We start from the raw sequence: 13203 nt of genomic DNA on the forward strand, positions 1-13203 counted from the left end.
CCCAATACAATAAGAGCAAACAGGTTCTTGAGGACAGCCTCCATTCGTTTACCAGGGTGCCTACCTGCAGCCCTGCAGAGGCCCCGCTGGCCTAATTTCATTTTCCTGTTTATAGACGTGAGCAGCTCTTTCTTCCTTTCCCCTTGCCTAGCCTACTTCTACCATCATTTTCTTTCTTTGGTTTGACACAGATTCTCTGGGCACCTGCCATGCACCAGGTAAGACTGTCAAGAACTAGGTGATGTGGGATCACCCTTCCAGCAGCACACTGACATGGCTGGGCACTCGTCATACTATAAACATCATGAAAGAAGCCTAACAACAGAGACTCGACCGGAAAACAAACAAGAAGCACCTTTGGCCTAGTTAGAACAGCCGCTGGTTATTCTCGTGCAGTTTTGCACGAAAGAGTTTCGAGGGGACTACACAGGCAATGGATGCAAGCAGGACCAAGGATCAGCTGGATTCCTCCACCCAAGCGCAGTGGGAACTTGGCCCAAGCTTACAGTGTTGAAAATACACACTTATATCTCCAAAGCTTGTCCTTAAATGCAGGGAGTAAGTTTTTAAAAAATCCATAAGATGAAGACTGAAAACAGTTTTTATGAGAGAAAATAGGAAATTGAAAATTAGGAGAATAGGTTGGGAAACAAATATAAAACACCACAGTTTATAACATTTCTGGGGGATTTAGAGGAAATTAAAAAGGTAGGGGAACCTCTCTTGCACTTCTACAGTGAGCCCCAAAATATGTAAGACAATTTCAGTTAAAGATGGTGGTTTTGTTTATATTAAATTTCCATTTAACATTATTTCTTTGTATAGTTCTATTCTAATACTATTATTAAATCTATGGCCAATTTAATACTTGCTTTACTGATGTAATCAATATCCCGTATTTAAAACACATTCCTTCTTTTTGGTAGAAGCAAAATTACTTACCCTGTAAATTTTAAAATATTTTTCTTCCATTCTCCCTTTGTTTCTGGTATTTATCTCCCTTGGTTATAAATTCCTATATTCCAGTCTTGAACATGGAAGTATGTGAGGGGTCTCCTCAGCGGTCACAACATCCACCTGGTTACCTGCTAAACTGGTTCCCAAGGCCAATAGTACCAGAACCTGGGTCTGACTAGTGCTTTCCCCCTGGCAGAATGGCAGCAGACTGCCATGGTGACCTCTGTGTGAGTAACCTGGCCATGAGCCCTGACCCATGGGTGGGGCTGGCATATTGCAGTCCACGCCCATTGCCTAATCCCTCTGACTCCAGCAAAACTGCAAAGGAAGGGATAGGATGACTCTTACCTCCAAAGGGTATAGAAGGAGGAAGAAGGAAGATGGTCAAATAGCCCTGAGGTGAAGGAAGTTCCTGGCCTCCGTGGATTTCCACTTGGAAGAGTTGTGGTATTTTGGCTATAACAGACGGTTAATAAGATCACTGGAATCAGAAACCGATGTTCAGCCTGTCAATTTCTCTAAGCAAAAATAATTTAATGAGGAGCTAAGTCACCCTGGATAAGCAAGTGAAATCCTACTGTTCTGAAGGGATTTGTTATCATACACCCCTTCTTCTTGTTGTTAAATCAGATTGCCATTCTGTGTAACATAACAGGGCTATTCTGTAAAGGAACTGGGAAGAAAAAAAATAAGAGCAGTGACTGGCTTCATAATTTACATCGAAGTTTGCCTTTTCTAATTGTCCATTAGACATTTGGGGGGTTGACTCATTATATTCTCTGCTAAGTAAATGATCCAATAATTGATTGCACCTGAAAGAAATCACGTGAAGCCTCGAGAGTCTGGCCTAGGATAGGAAATTCATGTCCTGGTGCAGGGATTCCCCAAAACCCAGGAAACTGCACCATCAGAAGCTGAGACACTGTCAGCCAAAGCGACCTGGCCTTCAGTATGACCTCTGAGAACAGAAGCTTAGGAAAAGCAGTCAGCTAGTGAAATTTTGAGTTAGCAAGCAAAACAAAACAAAGCAAACAAACAAACAAGTGTGTGTAGGGGGAACTACTGTTTTCTTGACTGTTTTCCCTGAAGAAACTTTTGAATAGCTTCCAACAGTCCTGTGTAAATTGTTAAGTATTGGCATCAGCCTGATTCTTCCATTTATCACTGTGTAGCCAGGTAGTTAGTGGACATAAATACAATAAGAAAATATATTCATTCCCTCACCCTTTTCAATCAAAAGGCTAAAGAGGAAGCCCTTGTATGTTAACTACACACACACACATGCATGCACACCACCAACCCTCCCCAAAGAAGACTGGAGGATTCGCTGTTTTGTCTGTGTCCTTCATAGATGTTCACTAAAGGAAGAGCCCTTAGAGGCTGGTTGACTCCTTCATTGATTCATTCTTCACTCATTCATTTGGAGACATTTGTTTAGGAACTGCTTTGCAAACCACACAATGCAAGCAGAAAGGATGCAAAGACAGAAGGACACTGGATTTTCCCCTGGAGAAGCTCACGGTCCAGTGATGAAGACAGACATGGAAACAAGTGCTTGGGTTATGAATCATGGCTCATAAGTTGAGGTGGATGTGCAATGAATGCTATGCGCTCTGTCTCCTTTAAAAGAGCCCCGGTGTGCTTGAGCATCTTGGAAATTCCATGGTAGTCATTCTTGATGCTTGCCCCTTGCATTGGGCCTCTATCATTCAGAAGTTCTGAGGTCTCCCACTGCTTAACGTGTGTAAGGAGACAGCTCCAATTCTGGGTTACAGTGCTGTTTCTGAATGTTCATGGACCAAGATGAGATGGTTACTTAATATCTGGAAGCCCCACTCCCTGAATCCTTAGGTAACTGGGAGCCTGGTGTCCAAGGCCACCTTTCAGATGCCTAAGTAACCAGTCCTTTCCTCTGCTTCTGCTTCTTTGCCAGACTCAAGGAAGGAGTAGAAAATGCCTAGATCTTAACATTCACAACATTCATCCAGAATTCTTTTCCCTGATTGCTTAGCTCTGTCCTTAAAAAAATGTGTTGTGCATAAGCTAGCATAATAAGATAATATACTTTTGGCAAACAAATGTGTATTTGAATTATTAAATTCTTCTGACTATTGACCCTAAAAGTGAATGTCTTCAAGATGATCATGCCTTGAGCACCAACAGGCAGATCTACTGTATTTCATCCCCAAGCCAGTCATTGCTTAGCCTTAAGCCTCTCCCATCCCCAAAGGGAGAGGGATGTTGATTTCCTTTTTTTCCACAGCTTCATCATCTTCTCTTTCCTGGGGAATCAGTTTTTCTGTCCATGCCAAGTCCTTTTGGATGACCACCAGCACTCCATTACACTAAATGTTCAGCATTTAAGAGTTTTTGATTTGGTTTGGTTTGGTTTTTCTTGAGATAGGGTCTCTTTACATGGCCCTGATTGTCCTAGACCTCACCATGTAGACAAAGATGTACTGGAACTCAAAGAGGTCTGCCTCTCAAGTGCTAGGACTAAAGGTATGTGCCACCACGCCTGGCTAAGAGTTCTTAACTAACCAACTTGGCAGACAAAAGATTTCATGTGACACCATGGATGATAATGCCTCCGAAGTCAACATTGCCATCAGAACCAGTCTAAAGAGCAAGGACTGTGACACTCACCAAGTGAGAAGATTTTCAGGTTTTCAGATGCAATGTGATGTTTCACGATTTCATGAGACAACTTGATAAAAATACAAATTAACAATCAGAGGAGGTGTATTTATCATCTAGAATTTTCTGTAGTAGTTATTGTCTAGAATTTTCTGTAACTAAGTACTACAAGCTGGATGAAATAAAATGGGAATTTATTCTGTCTTCATTCTGGAGGATAGGCATCCAAACTTGAACTGTCAGGGACCACATGCCCACTGAGAATTGAGACTCTGGGTACATCCATCTTTTGTTTCTTCCTACTTTCTGGTAGCAACTATCTGTGTCTGCTGTTTGACCTTCATCTGTTGTCAGAGGGAGTTTACTGTCTGTGCCTGTCTCTGTGTCTCCATCTTCTTTTAAGAGCCCAGTCAGATTGAATTAAGAGTCTACACAACTCCAGTATGACCTCATTGCAAAGTATTTCTTCATTATGTCTGCAAAGACCCCTTTTCCAAGTAAGGTCACATTAACAGATCACTAGAAGTCAAGACTTAACATATCGTTTGAGGCCGCATGATTCAATCTATACGTGGGGCCATGGAAAGAGCATGGGGCTCAAAGCTGTAGTTAAATCGTCTCTCAGGGGTCAGATGTGTTATTTGTGCAAGCAGGAGCAGTTCCATAACGCTGTGATTATCTGAGCTTCCCTTGATTCTAAAAACAAAAAACACCTCAAGGCAAAAAGCTGAAGTAACTAATTGAAACTGTGTGTTCAGATCAAAACTGCAGTTTGAGGAACCAGTGATTACATAACTAATAACCTAAGCCCTTACTGGCTCTGGCTGTACTAGGAAGCATTGCTTATGAAACAATGCACCGGGTTTAAACAATTTCTTCATTTGGGCAGAGAATAGCTCTGCTTGTGTAACTGGTGTTCCCCACCCCTCTCTTCAAAAATGCACTTTGATAAATATATTTGGAAGAGACAACATGAAGGGTGAGAAAATTAGAAATGTAATTCACTCTCTAAATCTCATCTTCCCCTGCAATAGTTTGAATTTTGAGGGCTACCGCAATTATTAAAGGTCTTTGCTTTAGGTTAATTGCAAAATAAAGATCACCACTAAAGATTTTCAATTCTCCATCTCTGTCTACATCCCCTACATCAGTTCTTGCCCATGATTGTGCTATCACTGATGCATGCGTTATATTTATAGCTTGACTCTGTCCTCAGAATATGTCACATTGGGGGACAGTCTTGCCCGTTGACAACTGGCCAATTATCGTCATCCTTTATTCTCTCAGCTTTGCTGGTTCTGTGGTTTGACTATGCATGTGGATGAGGAGCATCCTGCCGGACTGCATAGGATTGAACATAGGAACTCCAAATGCTGACTTCTATTTTATATCCCCAAGAGGGTAATTTTGAAGGGTCTTCCTGCGTAGTCCAAATGTAAAGGGTGTTGGGAAGAACAGAAGGAAAATGAATTTAGAGGTTGAATGCATGGAGCACGTTTGAGCAAAGCAGATTTAGTTCATCACTGATTATCTTAATTAAGGCTACTATGGCAAGATATATTAAATGAGTAATTTATAAACGGGAGAAATCTGTTACTCATCATAGTTTGGGAGGCTAGGAAATCAAATATCAAGGAAAGAGCAAATTAACTGTCTAATGAATGCTCTCTGGTTTCCCCACTTGCTCTCATCCCCTGGTAACAAGAGCAATGGAACTTGTTTGATGAGGACACTAACCCCATTTGTGAGGTCAGAGCACTCTTGTCTTAATGAGGTCCCAGTACCACAGCTCTAAATATTATCGTCCTAGACACTGGTTTCCAACATAGGGATTTGCATTCGGACCACCCATGGCAATGGTCTAGTCTCACACAAACTTGAGAAAGCAACACTTAACCAAATCATGCAAAGAGTTGGTTTCAAATGTTGGTATTTTTTTTCCTGAAGGCAACAAGGAATGACTGAAGGTTTTTGGGGGTACAGTGGTATCCCTGATCAGGTATTTTAATAAATGACCCCTTTAGCAACACAGAAGGTGGCCAATGAGAGAGAAGATGAACTTAGAGTATTGGAGAAGCTACTAGAAGGGGTAACTACATGACTGTAAAATCAGCAGATAGACACATAAGATGTTAACTGTCCTGAACCAAAACCTAGCTGGCATTGGCCTAAAAATGAAATTCCTGGTCCTGGAACATAGGAGAATGTTCTAACCCTGTGAATGTGTGAGGAGGACTGTTTTCTATTTTGGATGTGTTGAGTTTGAGGTGACTTTAGGACAGCTGAGTGAAGACGTTCCCTTGGAAGCATGAGGTCATTATCTCTGCTCTGGCATGTTTATAGCGAAAACTCCCAAGGGCACAGACTGATGCTCCTCCGTGTCCTTTACTGCATCCAGACGACCTGCCTGTGTTTACTGGACCCACAGTGGCCCACAGAGGTTCTTCCATAAGTCCCAGTTAAAATCTTTATACCACACCTTGGATTGGAGATTCAACAAAGACATCAGCAGGCCTACTTAGCTGTCCAGCCCAAATGTTGAGAGAACCATAGACTTCACATATTTAATGTACTGACTTCTAATCTGTGTATTCATCTGAATCAGCTTTTCACTGCAGAATGCAAAACGGCGTTGAAGTATCTATGAAATGGGAGAGGGTTTTCAGGAGACTTCGAGAAGCTTCCAGAAGCTTCAAGGGCCCTCAGCAAAGAAGAATGATCAGGAAACATCCCTTAATCCATGAAATGGGAGAGGGGAAGGGAGGACGGAAGCTCTAATGCCAAAAGCAGTCATGTGTTTTAGATATGTCCCTGGTTGGTATGCTCATAAAAAAAACTGTTTACAGGGGAAAGTTGAGCTAGAGCCACGCTGTGCCCTTACAACCAGAAGTCTCAATTTCTGACTTCAGTTGACAGGGAGAAAAATATGAATAGGGCAGAGGTAAAAGAGCAGCAGGCCATACTAACACGAGGTTGTGTTGGGCCTAATGCAGCTGCCTAAACCCAAGGAAGGAAGAGCACAGCTTCTGGGCTCTTCAGCCTGAGGATGCAGTAGGGAGGGGCTTCCAGTTCTGACTGCGGAGTGAGCAGAAGCTCTGCTGCTGACCTTGGGTAAATCACTTTACCTTCTGCGTGGTAGCGGTTTCGTCTGTAGTTTTTTGACTCCTTTGCACATTATCTTATGTTTTGATTGCCTCCCCTGCAGCCTCCAAGAAACAATCACTCTCCAGATGTATAAAATACCAGTATTTTTTGGATGATGCGTCTTTCCCACTGAGAGACACACCTTTTCTTGCAGCCAGTAATGAAAATTACCAGCGTAGAGCTTGACTCACTTGTGTCAAGATGATATGAGTTAACTGAAGGTCACTTTGAACACTCTTTGCCCTGCCTCCCAGGCACTGCTGATAAAGAAAAAGACAAAAGAACAAGACAAAATTAACTTTTAATTTCCCATGGAAGCCACAGAGAGAAACATAGTGATGGGAGACTCTCTTCAAACACACAGTGGAGAGTCCCATATTAAGCATCTTGTCTCATTTGACTTATCAGATATAGCCAAGCATGCAGATATTTTAAATCTAGAAATAAAGCCCCAACTATGAGAACTGATAAATGTTAGTGATACTTTTTCATATCTAATATAAGTCAAAACAGCTTTCACCCCTACATTGGATGAATAAATAAACAATAAGATACACGGGGTTCTGCTTGACATGGTTTTCCTTTTAAGAAATTACTAATTATGTGCAATTCTGTAGCATCACCAAAATATTAGTTAAGAATCTGATTCCTTTTGCATCTGACTTATCCCATGAAAGTATATCATATTGATAATTGAGTTGGTAAAGTATTAGCTCCATTGAACCAAGAGAACATATGGATGATATATAATAACAAAAGACAGCAAATTCATTTTACTAAACACCCCACCCATGAATGAGCTATGACATTTGAGGTCACCTGACTAGTACTCTCAGACAATAGATTTGGGAAGAATCTTCAAGTATATGTTTTACTTTTGTAGGCTTTTGGTCTTTGTGCACCAGATCCTAATCTCAGCAAGGTTATCATTACAAGGAAGGGAAACTCTTGGCGTTAAGAAAATTCAGTCTGGGGAATGTTTAGAAAACTATGAATCATCACTTTGTTCATTGACATGTTTGTTCTTTATTTTATAGATGTAAAAGTTGACACTACTATGCTTAAGTGTAATTCGATTCATACTATTGTTATTGACTGACTATACAGGCACATCTCACCTGTGATAATGCATTTTTAATCTCAAAAATTCCTGCTTAAATGTGATATAGTGTTCAAAGCACACACAAAAGCATATGTAGTATCGACTTCAGACTTGACAGACTCAGAAACTGTCAAGCCACATAGCATCCCTCCAGAATGAGAGCATCTGGAAATACCCATTCTTCTTTACTGGAAAGGGATTTACAAAGAAAAAAATTTCCAAATTCTATTGCCCTGTGTGTGTGTGTGTGTGTGTGTGTGTGTGTGTGTGTGTGTGTGTGTTATGTGTGGTGGTGTGCATGTGTGTGTAGTGTTTATATGTGTGTGTGTGTCTGTGAGAGTGTGTGTGTTTGTAGTGTGTCTATGTGTGTGAGTGCGGTGTGTATGTGGTGTGTGGTATGTGTATACGTGTGATGTATGTGTGTGTGTGTGTGGTGTGTATGTGTGTGTCTATGTGTGAGGTATATGTATGTGTATGGTGTGTATGTGTGTACTGAATATCCAGAGTTTCAGGCTTCAAGCTTTCCATTTGCACAGAGAATATTAAACTGAAGTCCAGTGCTTACTCTTAAATAGGACAACTGGAAGTAATATTAAAAAGGGCAGAAACAGCTGACTGTGGCAATGCATTCCTCTAACCTCAGCAACTGGGAAGAATGGGCAGGAGAATCAGAAAAGCCAGGTCATCTTCAGCTACATAACAAGTTTGAGGTCAGCCTGGGCTACATAAGACCCTGTTTCAGCAAAACAAAATAAAACAAACACAAACAACAAAAAAAGGAGGACAGAAAGACACTAATGGAAACAAAAATAATTTCATTTAAAATTTCTGGGACATAGCATTTTAAAAATACACTACTACTCAGAAAACAACAGAAGCAATAAGTGAAATGCATTAAATAAATTACAAATACATGAACTATCTGCTATGAGATGAATTGTATTAGCCCCAAAGTCAGATGTTGAAGTTTTTTTAGTGTTTCAGGGTTGGGCTTGATTTGGAAATAACATCTTAAGAGGACAATAAGTTAAAGAGAGGTCATTAGAGTAGGCCTTGTGTCCTTACAATGGATGGGGTACATACATACACAGGGAAGCTGGAAGACAGCCACCTGCTAGCGCTGCCTAGGACAGGACCCTTCCTTCCCTTGTGGCTGTCAGAGGAATCAACCTGCTGAGATTTCAATCTTGGACTTGTAGAACTGCAAGACAGTAGTCTTCTATTTACACCACACAACTGTGGTGCTGCTACAGTAGCTAGAGACTGATGCATTCCCCTTCTGTTGCTAAGTTCTCTCTCTCTCTCTTTCTCTCTTCTCTCTCTCACATACACACACCACACACACATACACACACCACACACACATACACACACCACACACACACATATATACACCACACACATACACCACACACACATACACACACCATACACATACACACACCACACACACATACACTCACCATACACTTACACACAGCACACACACACACAGAGACACACAATTGGTAGCATAACTTACATGCTGTTTTATACATTTTATTTTCAATCACAAAGGAGGATCCTCTTACACTTAGCATATGAATTATAGCAATAAAACTGGAAATGTACTCTGAGCAGTTATTTGATAGCAGGCTCTGTTCTAAACACTTGGTATCTATCGCTGCTGTCCTTACTTTCATAAGTGCTCGCTAACTTAACAGCTAGACAGGAGTCCCTTATATGGAGATGAATTATTCAAATGTATTGTGAGACACCGGAAGCAGGAGCTGTTATAAAATCTGTTTATTCAATTTTTTTAAAAAACGACGTGTGCGCATGTGTGTACGTGCTATGGCACATAGGTAGGGAACAGAAGACAGCGTGCGAGAGTCTCTTCCCTCCTTCTGCCGTGCGGGACCTAGGGATTGAATTCTGCTCACCTGGCTTGGTGGTGGGCACCTTTATCTGTTAAGCCGCATCACTTGCCCCCATTTTATATTTAGACAAATAACTCCTTCATGAATGTATTGGGATCGTAATCTACGTACATACTTACTGCCTTTTAGAGATGAAGGACTATGGTCCTCTAAATTGAAAATTACCTTTATATTACTTATAAACATAAGTTACTACATTTAGAGAAAAAATGTTTCTAATCTATATAGTACATTATGCAATAACATACATGCCTAAAATGCACTATATATAGTGCATATGTGTGTACACACTCAAAGTATGTATACATTCAAAGACAGAGGGTGAATAAGAAATTACTTCCAAGAAAGCCATATAGTTTCTGTTTGTACCATTAGTAAACTAAAGCTCTATTTTACTTCCCCCTCTTCCTTTTCTACAACCAATCAACTTTTAGACAAGCAATTATATCTGTCTTAATTTGAGTGACATTGACTTCCCACTCTGAAAATGTATCCTTTATTTCTTCTCGTATATTTGTTGAATGTTTGGTTTTGATGAATATTGGTACCTGATATGCTGCTGATGTGCCTTGCATAGGGGAGATGTAAACATCTCCTCCCTTCCGGAGTCTGCCTAAGGTCCCGAGGACAAAGCGAAGCTGTCTCTGGAGAACCAGGGTTTATTAGCATTACTTACAGAGCAACTGGAGAGCAGTGACTGGCAAGAATGTGGTTGGCCTTGATAGCAGTCACCATGGAAGGTCTCCAACCAGCATGAGTGATGACTCCCCATGGAAGTATGTGTGGGGTCCGCAGCCCTAGTCCTATACAGTCCAAATCCTTTACCCCTCATCAAGCCCAAAGTTCATGTTTACTTATGGCAGAATTGTATAAACCCCCTCCTTACTCCCCTTCTTCGAGAGAAATCAATTGTCAACAAGCCCAGCTATGAGGATATTTTGCTATCAGGCCCAGGCAAACTCCTAAAGATGGTGGCAGTGTGGCTCATGGGATAGTTCTATGCAGAGAGGTCACAGTAAAAGCCTTTCCATTGAGTTATTCTTAGGATTTTCTCATCTCCCAAAGTCTCCCCTAGTGTCGGAATTGCCACCAATAATCCCGTTTGTTCACCCAGAATGCCTCTTTTCTGCACTAGGGTCCTATTTGTGACCATCTTGATCAAAGAGCACCCAAATATGAATGACAGTAGAGTCTGGGACAGTCACTGGGAAGGACAGAGAAAGGAGTCCACGCGGATGGCTCCAAGGGAGACTTTTGTAGCACAGAACTTGTGGATAAGCAGTGTACCTTCAGTAGGTAATAGACTAGAGGATTCAGAAATAAAGAAGAGCTGCTCTCAGAAGCCAGTTCCCAGTAAATCAAGCGGTGTTCCTTCCTGAATGTTCCCTGTGCACGGTCTCCTTCCTTTCCGCTATCCATCCCCCTTACTGCTTTCTGCGGGGCGCAAATGTTATTTCGCCGATCTAACTTCAGCATGTGTTTTCTGAACTGTCTCTCCATCTCCTAAGCGGCTCCCTTTTCATACCCTAATATTTCACTTGATATAAATCTCCCATATGGCACTTGTAATATCTCTTAATTATTTGTTCATGTATCTGTTTCCCACACTGGCTGTGGAACTCACTTGTCTCTGTAGTTTCGGTGCCTGACCGCAGACAAAGGCTGGCATACAATAACCTCGTGGTTGTGGCTGCCCCACATGCTGAGGGCACATTTGAATTGAAGGTATTTATTTTACCCTTGTATCTAAGGGTACATCTTGAGAAACCTTAGGGTGTTCACAGCCAGCTATGTGGAAAGAAACTAATGTACTAGTTTATGCATAACAGAACGATTTGTGCATATACGAGATCTCCAGTGGGCTTAGCTATAAACACATGCACGCAAACGTGACAATTATGAATATCACACAGATCTCCACATCTCCACCAGCCTCGGGTTTCTCCTTCAATCTGGAAAGGCAGCGGGGGAAGGGTAGTTACGGTGTGATTTCTATGGCTTTAGATTCTGATTTGACTTGGGCAAGGCTAGCTACACAGTGTATTTCTTGCTATTTTGAGGGCAGGTTGAGCCTGGTGCTGCTTATGCCACTGTGTCAGCGTCTCAGAGATAGCATGCTGTTTACACACAACAGTGCTGCCCTGCCTCTGATAGCTGATCCTATCAGACATGGTTATTTCCAGCTGTCTTCAGGAGCAGACAGCTGCTGTGTCCAAATTTGCCTGCTTCACCACTGGAGAGGGAACTGATGAGAGTCTGTGTGTAGATGGGGGAATCCTAAGCAAATGCTTGGGAGTTTGCAGCCTCCTGGGGTCAGAGAGCTGCATGTATGTGCTGACTTGGAACCAGGGCCTCTTCACCTTTCCATTATTAGGTTTGCAAATTCATCCTGTAGCCAGCTCCAGCCAGAATTAGAGGAGATGGTCCAAGATAGTTAGAAGAAAAAGTTCACAGTGTAGACTAACTTAGAGGAATGAAGGAAATGCATGCAGTTATAATCTGATAATAATAGTTTTGTGGGTACATGCATGAATACCCAGAGACTGATAGTTGTCTTTATAAGAGTAGAAGATATAAATAGGACAGATAAGTTCCAAGATGAATACCATGAGGAACTAAAGACATCCAATAATTTAAGAAGGGTGCAGTACCAATGTCTTGTGCACTTTTGGGTATGTTTTCTTTTTTAAGATTAATCTTGGCCAGAAAATTACCAACTTAGAAATGATTAGATGAGAACAATGATGACATTTGCAAGTGGTAAGACTTGGTCATATAAACCAGAGGAGATCTGAGGGCCAAGAAGCGCTAGGAAGTTTACTAAAATGATGACGAAAAAGAAATACAACGCCACATATCACACTGCCTTAGGGCCAACAGTTCTTTAACCAGATCCTGAGTGCCAAGGACCAAAGAGAGCCTGTTGTCCATTTCTTCTCCAACTCATGATGCCAGGACAGCTTGTACCTCATGGCACACTGGGGAAAAAACTCCTTTGCAAAGAGACTGGCAGGATTTGAAGAGGTGACCTCATTTCCAATGAGGTACCAGAAGCAGCTCAAGAACTCTGAATCTGCTGACTTAGGTTGAATTCAGAAGGCTCTAGGGTAAAGTATTTATTTCATGTCTTCTACTTGACTTTTATTGTCTGTTTCTCTGTCTGTCTGTCTACCTAACTATCTATCATCTATCTACCTATCTATTATCTATCTATAAATCATTTATCTATCATCTGTCTGTATATCATTTATCATCTATCAACTATCTATCCATCCATCCATCCATCCATCGATTAATCTACCTATCTATGCTGTCATGTATTCCAGGATGACCTTGAAATCTGGTCTAGACAAGAATGAACTTGAACTGATGATCTTGAGTTTCTACCCCTCCTACCTTACCTGTTGCATGCTGAGATAACAGGCACACACCAAAAGTTCATTT

The 13203-nt window shown here is 41.4% G+C and overlaps 1 long non-coding RNA gene across 11 annotated transcripts in view; it reads right to left on the reverse strand.

Moving 5' to 3' along the window:
* Positions 1–1165, reverse strand: part of LOC121141918 — a 76609-nt gene extending 75444 nt beyond the window's left edge. For all 11 annotated transcript variants that reach the window (XR_005878874.1, XR_005878879.1, XR_005878878.1 and 8 more), the window contains exon 1: positions 943–1165. This is a non-coding gene — a long non-coding RNA (uncharacterized LOC121141918). The remainder of the gene's footprint in view (positions 1–942) is intronic.
* Positions 1166–13203: the final 12038 nt, after the last annotated feature.

The sequence above is a fragment of the Mesocricetus auratus genome, unplaced genomic scaffold, assembly GCF_017639785.1.
Source record: "Mesocricetus auratus isolate SY011 unplaced genomic scaffold, BCM_Maur_2.0 Super-Scaffold_100008, whole genome shotgun sequence".
Classification (NCBI taxonomy): domain Eukaryota; kingdom Metazoa; phylum Chordata; class Mammalia; order Rodentia; family Cricetidae; genus Mesocricetus; species Mesocricetus auratus.